This window comes from Amia ocellicauda, unplaced genomic scaffold (genome assembly GCF_036373705.1).
Source record: "Amia ocellicauda isolate fAmiCal2 unplaced genomic scaffold, fAmiCal2.hap1 HAP1_SCAFFOLD_41, whole genome shotgun sequence".
Classification (NCBI taxonomy): Eukaryota; Metazoa; Chordata; class Actinopteri; order Amiiformes; family Amiidae; genus Amia; species Amia ocellicauda.
In genome coordinates this window covers 268,699-286,397 of record NW_027102981.1, presented here as the reverse complement: position 1 = coordinate 286,397, position 17,699 = coordinate 268,699, and the positions used below count along the sequence as shown (strand labels likewise).

The window sequence follows — 17,699 nt, the reverse complement described above, 5'->3', positions numbered from 1 at the left end:
CCCAAATACACAGGCATACAATAGATCTTGTTCTCCAACGTAAACGGTCCCTAGTAACTAGGGTACATTCGTAAATAAATTGAGCATCATGGCTAGAAGTGACTAAATGTTGCCTAATCTTTCTCATCGAGAAATGACACAATTACAGCAACACAAAAAGGAACTCCACCGGACAAAGTTCAGTGCTCACAAGGAGCCTCATTCAACACACACGGTTCCATTCCCATTCATGCAAAGCACGAAAGTGTAAAACTTGGGAACATACTTGAGAGCAAAGATCACATTCAATCTCATTCAAGGCACGGATGTGAATGCAACGGGATGAAATTACTGAAATGATGCCTGCCCTCGAACTGTGATGATGGACTACCCGACTCGCCAATAATATTGGCTTCTGGTGTATTGAAATACAGGAGCTGCTGGATTTGTGTCATTTCTTACCCCCTCACCATAGTTTGTCAAATGTTTAAACAACTGAACTTATATTCAAGGTTTGTTTCTCTTCATATGTTTTACTGGTTTACATTTGTCTCAGCAACCTGTTGAATGATTCTTCTGCTTTCAAAACAAAATGACAACAGGATGAATGCACACACTTGAAAATACAATACATGCAATGTTATGCATCATAGTGATGCAACCTCCTTTCAGTTTCATACTGCATGTCAATTGAAATCCTTACTGAAATGCACACCTTCTCAAGATTGCGCTTGAATGGCGTGTCAGGCACTCAATTACAGCTGTTTTATCAAGACAATGTGTTCGTTTTGTAATACATAGGTCTGGTGTGGCACCCCAGCTAACGCACAACGTTGCCACAACGTTTCGTGTTAGCAGGGACTGTCTGCGGCGTGCTGGTGTGTCCCGGACTTTAGAGTAGAGAGACAGTTCAACTGTAAGTATGAGCGGCAGAAACGGATATTGCCTTCCCTTTAAGTAGAGCGTCAGGGACAGCCTCCCTGGCTTACGGCCATACTAGCCTGAATACGCCCGATCTCGTCCGATCTCGGAAACTAAGCAGGCTCGGGCCTGGTCAGTACTTGGATGGGAGACCGCCTGGGAATACCAGGTGCTGTAAGCTTTTGCATCTTTTACACACCAGAGGGCGACAAATCACGAGTTTTAACTTTGGATACACGCAATTTCATCATTATTTCAGATTTGACTTCCCCAAATACACAGGCATACAATAGATCTTGTTCTCCAATGTAAACGGTCCCTAGTAACTAGGGTACATTCGTAAATAAATTGAGCATCATGGCTAGAAGTGACTAAATGTTGCCTAATCTTTCTCATCGAGAAATGACACAATTACAGCAACACAAAAAGGAACTCCACCGGACAAAGTTCAGTGCTCACAAGGAGCCTCATTCAACACACACGGTTCCATTCCCATTCATGCAAAGCACGAAAGTGTAAAACTTGGGAACATACTTGAGAGCAAAGATCACATTCAATCTCATTCAAGGCACGGATGTGAATGCAACGGGATGAAATTACTGAAATGATGCCTGCCCTCGAACTGTGATGATGGACTACCCGACTCGCCAATAATATTGGGTTCTGGTGTATTGAAATACAGGAGCTGCTGGATTTGTGTGTTTTCTTACCCCCTCACCATAGTTTGTCAAATGTTTAAACAACTGAACTTATATTCAAGGTTTGTTTCTCTTCATATGTTTTACTGGTTTACATTTGTCTCAGCAACCTGTTGAATGATTCTTCTGCTTTCAAAACAAAATGACAACAGGATGAATGCACACACTTGTAAAAACAATACATGCAATGTTATGCATCATAGTGATGCAACCTCCTTTCAGTTTCATACTGCATGTCAATTGAAATCCTTACTGAAATGCACACCTTCTCAAGATTGCGCTTGACTGGCGTGTCAGGCACTCAATTACAGCTGTTTTATCAAGACAATGTGTTCGTTTTGTAATATATAGTTCCGGTCTGGTGTGGCACCCCAGCTAACGCACAACGTTGCCACAATGTTGCCACAACGTGGCGTGTTAGCAGGGACTGTCTGCGGCGCGCTGGTGTGTCCCGGGCTTTAGAGTAGAGAGACAGTTCAACTGTAAGTATGAACGGCAGAAACGGATATTGCCTTCCCTTTAAGTAGAGCGTCAGGGACAGCATTCCTAGCTCACGGCCATACTAGCCTGAATACGCCCGATCTCGTCCGATCTCGGAAGCTAAGCAGGCTCGGGCCTGGTCAGTACTTGGATGGGAGACCGCCTGGGAATACCAGGTGCTGTAAGCTTTTGCATCTTTTACACACCAGAGGGCGACATATCACGAGTTTTAACTTTGGATACACGCAATTTCATCATTATTTCAGATTTGACTTCCCCAAATACACAGGCATACAATAGATCTTGTTCTCCAATGTAAACGGTCCCTAGTAACTAGGGTACATTCATAAATAAATTGAGCATCATGGCTAGAAGTGACTAAATGTTGCCTAATCTTTCTCATCGAGAAATGACAGAATTACAGCAACACAAAAAGGAACTCCACCGGACAAAGTTCAGTGCTCACAAGGAGCCTCATTCAACACACACGGTTCCATTCCCATTCATGCAAAGCACGAAAGTGTAAAACTTGGGAACATACTTGAGAGCAAAGATCACATTCAATCTCATTCAAGGCACGGATGTGAATGCAACAAGATGAAATTACTGAAATGATGCCTGCCCTCGAACTGTGATGATGGACTACCCGACTCGCCAATAATATTGGGTTCTGGTGTATTGAAATACAGGAGCTGCTGGATTTGTGTGTTTTCTTACCCCCTCACCATAGTTTGTCAAATGTTTAAACAACTGAACTTATATTCAAGGTTTGTTTCTCTTCATATGTTTTACTGGTTTACATTTGTCTCAGCAACCTGTTGAATGATTCTTCTGCTTTCAAAACAAAATGACAACAGGATGAATGCACACACTTGAAAATACAATACATGCAATGTTATGCATCATAGTGATGCAACCTCCTTTCAGTTTCATACTGCATGTCAATTTAAATCCTTACTGAAATGCACACCTTCTCAAGATTGCGCTTGACTGGCGTGTCAGGCACTCAATTACAGCTGTTTTATCAAGACAATGTGTTCGTTTTGTAATATATAGTTCCGGTCTGGTGTGGCACCCCAGCTAACGCACAACGTTGCCACAATGTTGCCACAACGTGGCGTGTTAGCAGGGACTGTCTGCGGCGCGCTGGTGTGTCCCGGGCTTTAGAGTAGAGAGACAGTTCAACTGTAAGTATGAACGGCAGAAACGGATATTGCCTTCCCTTTAAGTAGAGCGTCAGGGACAGCCTCCCTGGCTTACGGCCATACTAGCCTGAATACGCCCGATCTCGTCCGATCTCGGAAGCTAAGCAGGCTTGGGCCTGGTCAGTACTTGGATGGGAGACTGCCTGGAAATACCAGGTGCTGTAAGCTTTTGCATCTTTTACACACCAGAGGGCGACAAATCACGAGTTTTAACTTTGGATACACGCAATTTCATCATTATTTCAGATTTGACTTCCCCAAATACACAGGCATACAATAGATCTTGTTCTCCAACGTAAACGGTCCCTAGTAACTAGGGTACATTCGTAAATAAATTGAGCATCATGGCTAGAAGTGACTAAATGTTGCCTAATCTTTCTCATCGAGAAATGACACAATTACAGCAACACAAAAAGGAACTCCACCGGACAAAGTTCAGTGCTCACAAGGAGCTTCATTCAACACATACGGTTCCATTCCCATTCATGCAAAGCACGAAAGTGTAAAACTTGGGAACATACTTGAGAGCAAAGATCACATTCAATCTCATTCAAGGCACGGATGTGAATGCAACGGGATGAAATTACTGAAATTATGCCTGCCCTCGAACTGTGATGATGGACTACCCGACTCGCCAATAATATTGGGTTCTGGTGTATTGAAGTACAGGAGCTGCTGGATTTGTGTGTTTTCTTACCCCCTCACCATAGTTTGTCAAATGTTTAAACAACTGAACTTATATTCAAGGTTTGTTTCTCTTCATATGTTTTACTGGTTTACATTTGTCTCAGCAACCTGTTGAATGATTCTTCTGCTTTCAAAACAAAATGACAACAGGATGAATGCACACACTTGAAAATACAATACATGCAATGTTATGCATCATAGTGATGCAACCTCCTTTCAGTTTCATACTGCATGTCAATTGAAATCCTTACTGAAATGCACACCTTCTCAAGATTGCGCTTGACTGGCGTGTCAGGCACTCAATTACAGCTGTTTTATCAAGACAATGTGTTCGTTTTGTAATATATAGTTCCGGTCTGGTGTGGCACCCCAGCTAACGCACAACGTTGCCACAACGTTTCGTGTTAGCAGGGACTGTCTGCGGCGCGCTGGTGTGTCCCGGACTTTAGAGTAGAGAGACAGTTCAATTGCAAGTATGAGCGGCAGAAACGGATATTGCCTTCCCTTTAAGTAGAGCGTCAGGGACAGCCTCTCTGGCTTACGGCCATACTAGCCTGAATACGCCCGATCTCATCCGATCTCGGAAGCTAAGCAGGCTCGGGCCTGGTCAGTACTTGGATGGGAGACCGCCTGGGAATACCAGGTGCTGTAAGCTTTTGCATCTTTTACACACCAGAGGGCGACAAATCACGAGTTTTAACTTTGGATACACGCAATTTCATCATTATTTCAGATTTGACTTCCCCAAATACACAGGCATACAATAGATCTTGTTCTCCAACGTAAACGGTCCCTAGTAACTAGTGTACATTCGTAAATAAATTGAGCATCATGGCTAGAAGTGACTAAATGTTGCCTAATCTTTCTCATCGAGAAATGACACAATTACAGCAACACAAAAAGGAACTCCACCGGACAAAGTTCAGTGCTCACAAGGAGCCTCATTCAACACACACGGTTCCATTCCCATTCATGCAAAGCACGAAAGTGTAAAACTTGGGACAATACTTGAGAGCAAAGATCACATTCAATCTCATTCAAGGCACGGATGTGAATGCAACGGGATGAAATTACTGAAATGATGCCTGCCCTCGAACTGTGATGATGGACTACCCGACTCGCCAATAATATTGGGTTCTGGTGTATTGAAATACAGGAGCTGCTGGATTTGTGTGTTTTCTTACCCCCTCACCATAGTTTGTCAAATGTTTAAACAACTGAACTTATATTCAAGGTTTGTTTCTCTTCATATGTTTTACTGGTTTACATTTGTCTCAGCAACCTGTTGAATGATTCTTCTGCTTTCAAAACAAAATGACAACAGGATGAATGCACACACTTGAAAATACAATACATGCAATGTTATGCATCATAGTGATGCAACCTCCTTTCAGTTTCATACTGCATGTCAATTGAAATCCTTACTGAAATGCACACCTTCTCAAGATTGCGCTTGACTGGCGTGTCAGGCACTCAATTACAGCTGTTTTATCAAGACAATGTGTTCGTTTTGTAATATATAGTTCCGGTCTGGTGTGGCACCCCAGCTAACGCACAACGTTGCCACAATGTTGCCACAACGTGGCGTGTTAGCAGGGACTATCTGCGGCGCGCTGCTGTGTCCCGGGCTTTAGAGTAGAGAGACAGTTCAACTGTAAGTATGAACGGCAGAAACGGATATTGCCTTCCCTTTAAGTAGAGCGTCAGGGACAGCCTTTCTGGCTTACGGCCATACTAGCCTGAATACGCCCGATCTCGTCCGATCTCGGAAGCTAAGCAGGCTCGGGCCTGGTCAGTACTTGGATGGGAGACCGCCTGGGAATACCAGGTGCTGTAAGCTTTTGCATCTTTTACACACCAGAGGGCGACAAATCACGAGTTTTAACTTTGGATACACGCAATTTCATCATTATTTCAGATTTGACTTCCCCAAATACACAGGCATACAATAGATCTTGTTCTCCAACGTAAACGGTCCCTAGTAACTAGGGTACATTCATAAATAAATTGAGCATCATGGCTAGAAGTGACTAAATGTTGCCTAATCTTTCTCATCGAGAAATGACACAATTACAGCAACACAAAAAGGAACTCCACCGGACAAAGTTCAGTGCTCACAAGGAGCCTCATTCAACACACACGGTTCCATTCCCATTCATGCAAAGCACGAAAGTGTAAAACTTGGGAACATACTTGAGAGCAAAGATCACATTCAATCTCATTCAAGGCACGGATGTGAATGCAACGGGATGAAATTACTGAAATGATGCCTGCCCTCGAACTGTGATGATGGACTACCCGACTCGCCAATAATATTGGGTTCTGGTGTATTGAAATACAGGAGCTGCTGGATTTGTGTGTTTTCTTACCCCCTCACCATAGTTTGTCAAATGTTTAAACAACTGAACTTATATTCAAGGTTTGTTTCTCTTCATATGTTTTACTGGTTTACATTTGTCTCAGCAACCTCAGCAAAAATGATTCTTCTACTTTCAAAACAAAATGACAACAGGATGAATGCACACACTTGAAAATACAATACATGCAATGTTATGCATCATAGTGATGCAACCTCCTTTCAGTTTCATACTGCATGTCAATTGAAATCCTTACTGAAATGCACACCTTCTCAAGATTGCGCTTGACTGGCGTGTCAGGCACTCAATTACAGCTGTTTTATCAAGACAATGTGTTCGTTTTGTAATATATAGTTCCGGTCTGGTGTGGCACCCCAGCTAACGCACAACGTTGCCACAACGTTTCGTGTTAGCAGGGACTGTCTGCGGCGCGCTGGTGTGTCCCGGACTTTAGAGTAGAGAGACAGTTCAACTGCAAGTATGAGCGGCAGAAACGGATATTGCCTTCCCTTTAAGTAGAGCGTCAGGGACAGCCTCCCTGGCTTACGGCCATACTAGCCTGAATACGCCCGATCTCGTCCGATCTCGGAAGCTAAGCAGGCTCGGGCCTGGTCAGTACTTGGATGGGAGACCGCCTGGGAATACCAGGTGCTGTAAGCTTTTGCATCTTTTACACACCAGAGGGCGACAAATCACGAGTTTTAACTTTGGATACACGCAATTTCATCATTATTTCAGATTTGACTTCCCCAAATACACAGGCATACAATAGATCTTGTTCTCCAACGTAAACGGTCCCTAGTAACTAGGGTACATTCGTAAATAAATTGAGCATCATGGCTAGAAGTGACTAAATGTTGCCTAATCTTTCTCATCGAGAAATTACACAATTACAGCAACACAAAAAGGAACTCCACCGGACAAAGTTCAGTGCTCACAAGGAGCCTCATTCAACACACACGGTTCCATTCCCATTCATGCAAAGCACGAAAGTGTAAAACTTGGGAACATACTTGAGAGCAAAGATCACATTCAATCTCATTCAAGGCACGGATGTGAATGCAACGGGATGAAATTACTGAAATGATGCCTGCCCTCGAACTGTGATGATGGACTACCCGACTCGCCAATAATATTGGGTTCTGGTGTATTGAAATACAGGAGCTGCTGGATTTGTGTGTTTTCTTACCCCCTCACCATAGTTTGTCAAATGTTTAAACAACTGAACTTATATTCAAGGTTTGTTTCTCTTCATATGTTTTACTGGTTTACATTTGTCTCAGCAACCTCAGCAAAAATGATTCTTCTACTTTCAAAACAAAATGACAACAGGATGAATGCACACACTTGAAAATACAATACATGCAATGTTATGCATCATAGTGATGCAACCTCCTTTCAGTTTCATACTGCATGTCAATTGAAATCCTTACTGAAATGCACACCTTCTCAAGATTGCGCTTGACTGGCGTGTCAGGCACTCAATTACAGCTGTTTTATCAAGACAATGTGTTCGTTTTGTAATATATAGTTCCGGTCTGGTGTGGCACCCCAGCTAACGCACAACGTTGCCACAACGTTTCGTGTTAGCAGGGACTGTCTGCGGCGCGCTGGTGTGTCCCGGACTTTAGAGTAGAGAGACAGTTCAACTGCAAGTATGAGCGGCAGAAACGGATATTGCCTTCCCTTTAAGTAGAGCGTCAGGGACAGCCTCCCTGGCTTACGGCCATACTAGCCTGAATACGCCCGATCTCGTCCGATCTCGGAAGCTAAGCAGGCTCGGGCCTGGTCAGTACTTGGATGGGAGACCGCCTGGGAATACCAGGTGCTGTAAGCTTTTGCATCTTTTACACACCAGAGGGCGACAAATCACGAGTTTTAACTTTGGATACACGCAATTTCATCATTATTTCAGATTTGACTTCCCCAAATACACAGGCATACAATAGATCTTGTTCTCCAACGTAAACGGTCCCTAGTAACTAGGGTACATTCGTAAATAAATTGAGCATCATGGCTAGAAGTGACTAAATGTTGCCTAATCTTTCTCATCGAGAAATTACACAATTACAGCAACACAAAAAGGAACTCCACCGGACAAAGTTCAGTGCTCACAAGGAGCCTCATTCAACACACACGGTTCCATTCCCATTCATGCAAAGCACGAAAGTGTAAAACTTGGGAACATACTTGAGAGCAAAGATCACATTCAATCTCATTCAAGGCACGGATGTGAATGCAACGGGATGAAATTACTGAAATGATGCCTGCCCTCGAACTGTGATGATGGACTACCCGACTCGCCAATAATATTGGGTTCTGGTGTATTGAAATACAGGAGCTGCTGGATTTGTGTGTTTTCTTACCCCCTCACCATAGTTTGTCAAATGTTTAAACAACTGAACTTATATTCAAGGTTTGTTTCTCTTCATATGTTTTACTGGTTTACATTTGTCTCAGCAACCTGTTGAATGATTCTTCTGCTTTCAAAACAAAATGACAACAGGATGAATGCACACACTTGAAAATACAATACATGCAATGTTATGCATCATAGTGATGCAACCTCCTTTCAGTTTCATACTGCATGTCAATTGAAATCCTTACTGAAATGCACACCTTCTCAAGATTGCGCTTGACTGGCGTGTCAGGCACTCAATTACAGCTGTTTTATCAAGACAATGTGTTCGTTTTGTAATATATAGTTCCGGTCTGGTGTGGCACCCCAGCTAACGTACAACGTTGCCACAACGTTTCGTGTTAGCAGGGACTGTCTGCGGCGCGCTGGTGTGTCCCGGACTTTAGAGTAGAGAGACAGTTCAACTGCAAGTATGAGCGGCAGAAACGGATATTGCCTTCCCTTTAAGTAGAGCGTCAGGGACAGCCTCCCTGGCTTACGGCCATACTAGCCTGAATACGCCCGATCTCGTCCGATCTCGGAAGCTAAGCAGGCTCGGGCCTGGTCAGTACTTGGATGGGAGACCACCTGGGAAAACCAGGTGCTGTAAGCTTTTGCATCTTTTACACACCAGAGGGCGACAAATCACGAGTTTTAACTTTGGATACACGCAATTTCATCATTATTTCAGATTTGACTTCCCCAAATACACAGGCATACAATAGATCTTGTTCTCCAACGTAAACGGTCCCTAGTAACTAGGGTACATTCGTAAATAAATTGAGCATCATGGCTAGAAGTGACTAAATGTTGCCTAATCTTTCTCATCGAGAAATGACACAATTACAGCAACACAAAAAGGAACTCCACCGGACAGAGTTCAGTGCTCACAAGGAGCCTCATTCAACACACACGGTTCCATTCCCATTCATGCAAAGCACGAAAGTGTAAAACTTGGGAACATACTTGAGAGCAAAGATCACATTCAATCTCATTCAAGGCACGGATGTGAATGCAACGGGATGAAATTACTGAAATGATGCCTGCCCTCGAACTGTGATGATGGACTACCCGACTCGCCAATAATATTGGGTTCTGGTGTATTGAAATACAGGAGCTGCTGGATTTGTGTGTTTTCTTACCCCCTCACCATAGTTTGTCAAATGTTTAAACAACTGAACTTATATTCAAGGTTTGTTTCTCTTCATATGTTTTACTGGTTTACATTTGTCTCAGCAACCTGTTGAATGATTCTTCTGCTTTCAAAACAAAATGACAACAGGATGAATGCACACACTTGAAAATACAATACATGCAATGTAATGCATCATAGTGATGCAACCTCCTTTCAGTTTCATACTGCATGACAATTGAAATCCTTACTGAAATGCACACCTTCTCAAGATTGCGCTTGACTGGCGTGTCAGGCACTCAATTACAGCTGTTTTATCAAGAGAATGTGTTCGTTTTGTAATATATAGTTCCGGTCTGGTGTGGCACCCCAGCTAACGCACAACGTTGCCACAATGTTGCCACAACGTGGCGTGTTATCAGGGACTGTCTGCGGCGCGCTGGTGTGTCCCGGGCTTTAGAGTAGAGAGACAGTTCAACTGTAAGTATGAACGGCAGAAACGGATATTGCCTTCCCTTTAAGTAGAGCGTCAGGGACAGCCTCCCTGGCTTACGGCCATACTAGCCTGAATACGCCCGATCTCGTCCGATCTCGGAAGCTAAGCAGGCTCGGGCCTGGTCAGTACTTGGATGGGAGACCGCCTGGGAATACCAGGTGCTGTAAGCTTTTGCATCTTTTACACACCAGAGGGCGACAAATCACGAGTTTTAACTTTGGATACACGCAATTTCATCATTATTTCAGATTTGACTTCCCCAAATACACAGGCATACAATAGATCTTGTTCTCCAACGTAAACGGTCCCTAGTAACTAGGGTACATTCATAAATAAATTGAGCATCATGGCTAGAAGTGACTAAATGTTGCCTAATCTTTCTCATCGAGAAATGACACAATTACAGCAACACAAAAAGGAACTCCACCGGACAAAGTTCAGTGCTCACAAGGAGCCTCATTCAACACACACGGTTCCATTCCCATTCATGCAAAGCACGAAAGTGTAAAACTTGGGAACATACTTGAGAGCAAAGATCACATTCAATCTCATTCAAGGCACGGATGTGAATGCAACGGGATGAAATTACTGAAATGATGCCTGCCCTCGAACTGTGATGATGGACTACCCGACTCGCCAATAATATTGGGTTCTGGTGTATTGAAATACAGGAGCTGCTGGATTTGTGTGTTTTCTTACCCCCTCACCATAGTTTGTCAAATGTTTAAACAACTGAACTTATATTCAAGGTTTGTTTCTCTTCATATGTTTTACTGGTTTACATTTGTCTCAGCAACCTCAGCAAAAATGATTCTTCTACTTTCAAAACAAAATGACAACAGGATGAATGCACACACTTGAAAATACAATACATGCAATGTTATGCATCATAGTGATGCAACCTCCTTTCAGTTTCATACTGCATGTCAATTGAAATCCTTACTGAAATGCACACCTTCTCAAGATTGCGCTTGACTGGCGTGTCAGGCACTCAATTACAGCTGTTTTATCAAGACAATGTGTTCGTTTTGTAATATATAGTTCCGGTCTGGTGTGGCACCCCAGCTAACGCACAACGTTGCCACAACGTTTCGTGTTAGCAGGGACTGTCTGCGGCGCGCTGGTGTGTCCCGGACTTTAGAGTAGAGAGACAGTTCAACTGCAAGTATGAGCGGCAGAAACGGATATTGCCTTCCCTTTAAGTAGAGCGTCAGGGACAGCCTCCCTGGCTTACGGCCATACTAGCCTGAATACGCCCGATCTCGTCCGATCTCGGAAGCTAAGCAGGCTCGGGCCTGGTCAGTACTTGGATGGGAGACCGCCTGGGAATACCAGGTGCTGTAAGCTTTTGCATCTTTTACACACCAGAGGGCGACAAATCACGAGTTTTAACTTTGGATACTCGCAATTTCATCATTATTTCAGATTTGACTTCCCCAAATACACAGGCATACAATAGATCTTGTTCTCCAACGTAAACGGTCCCTAGTAACTAGGGTACATTCGTAAATAAATTGAGCATCATGGCTAGAAGTGACTAAATGTTGCCTAATCTTTCTCATCGAGAAATTACACAATTACAGCAACACAAAAAGGAACTCCACCGGACAAAGTTCAGTGCTCACAAGGAGCCTCATTCAACACACACGGTTCCATTCCCATTCATGCAAAGCACGAAAGTGTAAAACTTGGGAACATACTTGAGAGCAAAGATCACATTCAATCTCATTCAAGGCACGGATGTGAATGCAACGGGATGAAATTACTGAAATGATGCCTGCCCTCGAACTGTGATGATGGACTACCCGACTCGCCAATAATATTGGCTTCTGGTGTATTGAAATACAGGAGCTGCTGGATTTGTGTCATTTCTTACCCCCTCACCATAGTTTGTCAAATGTTTAAACAACTGAACTTATATTCAAGGTTTGTTTCTCTTCATATGTTTTACTGGTTTACATTTGTCTCAGCAACCTGTTGAATGATTCTTCTGCTTTCAAAACAAAATGACAACAGGATGAATGCACACACTTGAAAATACAATACATGCAATGTTATGCATCATAGTGATGCAACCTCCTTTCAGTTTCATACTGCATGTCAATTGAAATCCTTACTGAAATGCACACCTTCTCAAGATTGCGCTTGACTGGCGTGTCAGGCACTCAATTACAGCTGTTTTATCAAGACAATGTGTTCGTTTTGTAAAATATAGTTCCGGTCTGGTGTGGCACCCCAGCTAACGCACAACGTTGCCACAATGTTGCCACAACGTGGCGTGTTAGCAGGGACTGTCTGCGGCGCGCTGGTGTGTCCCGGGCTTTAGAGTAGAGAGACAGTTCAACTGTAAGTATGAACGGCAGAAACGGATATTGCCTTCCCTTTAAGTAGAGCGTCAGGGACAGCCTCCCTGGCTTACGGCCATACTAGCCTGAATACGCCCGATCTCGTCCGATCTCGGAAGCCAAGCAGGCTCGGGCCTGGTCAGTACTTGGATGGGAGACCGCCTGGGAATACCAGGTGCTGTAAGCTTTTGCATCTTTTACACACCAGAGGGCGACAAATCACGAGTTTTAACTTTGGATACACGCAATTTCATCATTATTTCAGATTTGACTTCCCCAAATACACAGGCATACAATAGATCTTGTTCTCCAACGTAAACGGTCCCTAGTAACTAGGGTACATTCGTAAATAAATTGAGCATCATGGCTAGAAGTGACTAAATGTTGCCTAATCTTTCTCATCGAGAAATGACACAATTACAGCAACACAAAAAGGAACTCCACCGGACAAAGTTCAGTGCTCACAAGGAGCCTCATTCAACACACACGGTTCCATTCCCATTCATGCAAAGCACGAAAGTGTAAAACTTGGGAACATACTTGAGAGCAAAGATCACATTCAATCTCATTCAAGGCACGGATGTGAATGCAACGGGATGAAATTACTGAAATGATGCCTGCCCTCGAACTGTGATGATGGACTACCCGACTCGCCAATAATATTGGGTTCTGGTGTATTGAAATACAGGAGCTGCTGGATTTGTGTGTTTTCTTACCCCCTCACCATAGTTTGTCAAATGTTTAAACAACTGAACTTATATTCAAGGTTTGTTTCTCTTCATATGTTTTACTGGTTTACATTTGTCTCAGCAACCTGTTGAATGATTCTTCTGCTTTCAAAACAAAATGACAACAGGATGAATGCACACACTTGAAAATACAATACATGCAATGTTATGCATCATAGTGATGCAACCTCCTTTCAGTTTCATACTGCATGTCAATTGAAATCCTTACTGAAATGCACACCTTCTCAAGATTGCGCTTGAATGGCGTGTCAGGCACTCAATTACAGCTGTTTTATCAAGACAATGTGTTCGTTTTGTAATACATAGGTCTGGTGTGGCACCCCAGCTAACGCACAACGTTGCCACAACGTTTCGTGTTAGCAGGGACTGTCTGCGGCGTGCTGGTGTGTCCCGGACTTTAGAGTAGAGAGACAGTTCAACTGTAAGTATGAGCGGCAGAAACGGATATTGCCTTCCCTTTAAGTAGAGCGTCAGGGACAGCCTCCCTGGCTTACGGCCATACTAGCCTGAATACGCCCGATCTCGTCCGATCTCGGAAACTAAGCAGGCTCGGGCCTGGTCAGTACTTGGATGGGAGACCGCCTGGGAATACCAGGTGCTGTAAGCTTTTGCATCTTTTACACACCAGAGGGCGACAAATCACGAGTTTTAACTTTGGATACACGCAATTTCATCATTATTTCAGATTTGACTTCCCCAAATACACAGGCATACAATAGATCTTGTTCTCCAATGTAAACGGTCCCTAGTAACTAGGGTACATTCGTAAATAAATTGAGCATCATGGCTAGAAGTGACTAAATGTTGCCTAATCTTTCTCATCGAGAAATGACACAATTACAGCAACACAAAAAGGAACTCCACCGGACAAAGTTCAGTGCTCACAAGGAGCCTCATTCAACACACACGGTTCCATTCCCATTCATGCAAAGCACGAAAGTGTAAAACTTGGGAACATACTTGAGAGCAAAGATCACATTCAATCTCATTCAAGGCACGGATGTGAATGCAACGGGATGAAATTACTGAAATGATGCCTGCCCTCGAACTGTGATGATGGACTACCCGACTCGCCAATAATATTGGGTTCTGGTGTATTGAAATACAGGAGCTGCTGGATTTGTGTGTTTTCTTACCCCCTCACCATAGTTTGTCAAATGTTTAAACAACTGAACTTATATTCAAGGTTTGTTTCTCTTCATATGTTTTACTGGTTTACATTTGTCTCAGCAACCTGTTGAATGATTCTTCTGCTTTCAAAACAAAATGACAACAGGATGAATGCACACACTTGTAAAAACAATACATGCAATGTTATGCATCATAGTGATGCAACCTCCTTTCAGTTTCATACTGCATGTCAATTGAAATCCTTACTGAAATGCACACCTTCTCAAGATTGCGCTTGACTGGCGTGTCAGGCACTCAATTACAGCTGTTTTATCAAGACAATGTGTTCGTTTTGTAATATATAGTTCCGGTCTGGTGTGGCACCCCAGCTAACGCACAACGTTGCCACAATGTTGCCACAACGTGGCGTGTTAGCAGGGACTGTCTGCGGCGCGCTGGTGTGTCCCGGGCTTTAGAGTAGAGAGACAGTTCAACTGTAAGTATGAACGGCAGAAACGGATATTGCCTTCCCTTTAAGTAGAGCGTCAGGGACAGCATTCCTAGCTTACGGCCATACTAGCCTGAATACGCCCGATCTCGTCCGATCTCGGAAGCTAAGCAGGCTCGGGCCTGGTCAGTACTTGGATGGGAGACCGCCTGGGAATACCAGGTGCTGTAAGCTTTTGCATCTTTTACACACCAGAGGGCGACATATCACGAGTTTTAACTTTGGATACACGCAATTTCATCATTATTTCAGATTTGACTTCCCCAAATACACAGGCATACAATAAATCTTGTTCTCCAATGTAAACGGTCCCTAGTAACTAGGGTACATTCATAAATAAATTGAGCATCATGGCTAGAAGTGACTAAATGTTGCCTAATCTTTCTCATCGAGAAATGACAGAATTACAGCAACACAAAAAGGAACTCCACCGGACAAAGTTCAGTGCTCACAAGGAGCCTCATTCAACACACACGGTTCCATTCCCATTCATGCAAAGCACGAAAGTGTAAAACTTGGGAACATACTTGAGAGCAAAGATCACATTCAATCTCATTCAGGCACGGATGTGAATGCAACAAGATGAAATTACTGAAATGATGCCTGCCCTCGAACTGTGATGATGGACTACCCGACTCGCCAATAATATTGGGTTCTGGTGTATTGAAATACAGGAGCTGCTGGATTTGTGTGTTTTCTTACCCCCTCACCATAGTTTGTCAAATGTTTAAACAACTGAACTTATATTCAAGGTTTGTTTCTCTTCATATGTTTTACTGGTTTACATTTGTCTCAGCAACCTGTTGAATGATTCTTCTGCTTTCAAAACAAAATGACAACAGGATGAATGCACACACTTGAAAATACAATACATGCAATGTTATGCATCATAGTGATGCAACCTCCTTTCAGTTTCATACTGCATGTCAATTTAAATCCTTACTGAAATGCACACCTTCTCAAGATTGCGCTTGACTGGCGTGTCAGGCACTCAATTACAGCTGTTTTATCAAGACAATGTGTTCGTTTTGTAATATATAGTTCCGGTCTGGTGTGGCACCCCAGCTAACGCACAACGTTGCCACAATGTTGCCACAACGTGGCGTGTTAGCAGGGACTGTCTGCGGCGCGCTGGTGTGTCCCGGGCTTTAGAGTAGAGAGACAGTTCAACTGTAAGTATGAACGGCAGAAACGGATATTGCCTTCCCTTTAAGTAGAGCGTCAGGGACAGCCTCCCTGGCTTACGGCCATACTAGCCTGAATACGCCCGATCTCGTCCGATCTCGGAAGCTAAGCAGGCTTGGGCCTGGTCAGTACTTGGATGGGAGACTGCCTGGAAATACCAGGTGCTGTAAGCTTTTGCATCTTTTACACACCAGAGGGCGACAAATCACGAGTTTTAACTTTGGATACACGCAATTTCATCATTATTTCAGATTTGACTTCCCCAAATACACAGGCATACAATAGATCTTGTTCTCCAACGTAAACGGTCCCTAGTAACTAGGGTACATTCGTAAATAAATTGAGCATCATGGCTAGAAGTGACTTAATGTTGCCTAATCTTTCTCATCGAGAAATGACACAATTACAGCAACACAAAAAGGAACTCCACCGGACAAAGTTCAGTGCTCACAAGGAGCTTCATTCAACACATACGGTTCCATTCCCATTCATGCAAAGCACGAAAGTGTAAAACTTGGGAACATACTTGAGAGCAAAGATCACATTCAATCTCATTCAAGGCACGGATGTGAATGCAACGGGATGAAATTACTGAAATTATGCCTGCCCTCGAACTGTGATGATGGACTACCCGACTCGCCAATAATATTGGGTTCTGGTGTATTGAAGTACAGGAGCTGCTGGATTTGTGTGTTTTCTTACCCCCTCACCATAGTTTGTCAAATGTTTAAACAACTGAACTTATATTCAAGGTTTGTTTCTCTTCATATGTTTTACTGGTTTACATTTGTCTCAGCAACCTGTTGAATGATTCTTCTGCTTTCAAAACAAAATGACAACAGGATGAATGCACACACTTGAAAATACAATACATGCAATGTTATGCATCATAGTGATGCAACCTCCTTTCAGTTTCATACTGCATGTCAATTGAAATCCTTACTGAAATGCACACCTTCTCAAGATTGCGCTTGACTGGCGTGTCAGGCACTCAATTACAGCTGTTTTATCAAGACAATGTGTTCGTTTTGTAATATATAGTTCCGGTCTGGTGTGGCACCCCAGCTAACGCACAACGTTGCCACAACGTTTCGTGTTAGCAGGGACTGTCTGCGGCGCGCTGGTGTGTCCCGGACTTTAGAGTAGAGAGACAGTTCAATTGCAAGTATGAGCGGCAGAAACGGATATTGCCTTCCCTTTAAGTAGAGCGTCAGGGACAGCCTCTCTGGCTTACGGCCATACTAGCCTGAATACGCCCGATCTCATCCGATCTCGGAAGCTAAGCAGGCTCGGGCCTGGTCAGTACTTGGATGGGAGACCGCCTGGGAATACCAGGTGCTGTAAGCTTTTGCATCTTTTACACACCAGAGGGCGACAAATCACGAGTTTTAACTTTGGATACACGCAATTTCATCATTATTTCAGATTTGACTTCCCCAAATACACAGG

General features: G+C 43.4%; 15 non-coding genes across 15 annotated transcripts; all 15 read left to right on the top strand.

Moving 5' to 3' along the window:
* The first annotated feature begins 962 nt into the window (after positions 1-962).
* Positions 963-1,081, top strand: LOC136735104 (5S ribosomal RNA). Its single transcript, XR_010810727.1, has one exon. It is a non-coding gene; the product is annotated as a 5S ribosomal RNA (ribosomal RNA).
* A 1,066-nt stretch (positions 1,082-2,147) lies between these two features.
* Positions 2,148-2,266, top strand: LOC136735967 (5S ribosomal RNA). Its single transcript, XR_010811494.1, has one exon. It is a non-coding gene; the product is annotated as a 5S ribosomal RNA (ribosomal RNA).
* Positions 2,267-3,332: 1,066 nt separating this feature from the next.
* Positions 3,333-3,451, top strand: LOC136735221 (5S ribosomal RNA). Its single transcript, XR_010810841.1, has one exon. It is a non-coding gene; the product is annotated as a 5S ribosomal RNA (ribosomal RNA).
* Positions 3,452-4,506: 1,055 nt separating this feature from the next.
* On the top strand, positions 4,507-4,625 carry LOC136735569 (5S ribosomal RNA). The gene has a single exon (XR_010811106.1). It is a non-coding gene; the product is annotated as a 5S ribosomal RNA (ribosomal RNA).
* Positions 4,626-5,691: 1,066 nt separating this feature from the next.
* Positions 5,692-5,810, top strand: LOC136735540 (5S ribosomal RNA). Its single transcript, XR_010811077.1, has one exon. It is a non-coding gene; the product is annotated as a 5S ribosomal RNA (ribosomal RNA).
* A 1,058-nt stretch (positions 5,811-6,868) lies between these two features.
* LOC136735539 (5S ribosomal RNA) lies at positions 6,869-6,987 on the top strand. The gene has a single exon (XR_010811076.1). It is a non-coding gene; the product is annotated as a 5S ribosomal RNA (ribosomal RNA).
* A 1,058-nt stretch (positions 6,988-8,045) lies between these two features.
* Positions 8,046-8,164, top strand: LOC136735538 (5S ribosomal RNA). The gene has a single exon (XR_010811075.1). It is a non-coding gene; the product is annotated as a 5S ribosomal RNA (ribosomal RNA).
* Positions 8,165-9,219: 1,055 nt separating this feature from the next.
* LOC136735702 (5S ribosomal RNA) lies at positions 9,220-9,338 on the top strand. Its single transcript, XR_010811234.1, has one exon. It is a non-coding gene; the product is annotated as a 5S ribosomal RNA (ribosomal RNA).
* A 1,066-nt stretch (positions 9,339-10,404) lies between these two features.
* LOC136735537 (5S ribosomal RNA) lies at positions 10,405-10,523 on the top strand. The gene has a single exon (XR_010811074.1). It is a non-coding gene; the product is annotated as a 5S ribosomal RNA (ribosomal RNA).
* A 1,058-nt stretch (positions 10,524-11,581) lies between these two features.
* Positions 11,582-11,700, top strand: LOC136735535 (5S ribosomal RNA). The gene has a single exon (XR_010811072.1). It is a non-coding gene; the product is annotated as a 5S ribosomal RNA (ribosomal RNA).
* Positions 11,701-12,766: 1,066 nt separating this feature from the next.
* On the top strand, positions 12,767-12,885 carry LOC136735817 (5S ribosomal RNA). The gene has a single exon (XR_010811344.1). It is a non-coding gene; the product is annotated as a 5S ribosomal RNA (ribosomal RNA).
* Positions 12,886-13,935: 1,050 nt separating this feature from the next.
* On the top strand, positions 13,936-14,054 carry LOC136735103 (5S ribosomal RNA). Its single transcript, XR_010810726.1, has one exon. It is a non-coding gene; the product is annotated as a 5S ribosomal RNA (ribosomal RNA).
* A 1,066-nt stretch (positions 14,055-15,120) lies between these two features.
* On the top strand, positions 15,121-15,239 carry LOC136735534 (5S ribosomal RNA). Its single transcript, XR_010811071.1, has one exon. It is a non-coding gene; the product is annotated as a 5S ribosomal RNA (ribosomal RNA).
* Positions 15,240-16,304: 1,065 nt separating this feature from the next.
* LOC136735220 (5S ribosomal RNA) lies at positions 16,305-16,423 on the top strand. The gene has a single exon (XR_010810840.1). It is a non-coding gene; the product is annotated as a 5S ribosomal RNA (ribosomal RNA).
* Positions 16,424-17,478: 1,055 nt separating this feature from the next.
* Positions 17,479-17,597, top strand: LOC136735558 (5S ribosomal RNA). The gene has a single exon (XR_010811095.1). It is a non-coding gene; the product is annotated as a 5S ribosomal RNA (ribosomal RNA).
* The last annotated feature ends 102 nt before the right edge of the window (positions 17,598-17,699 follow it).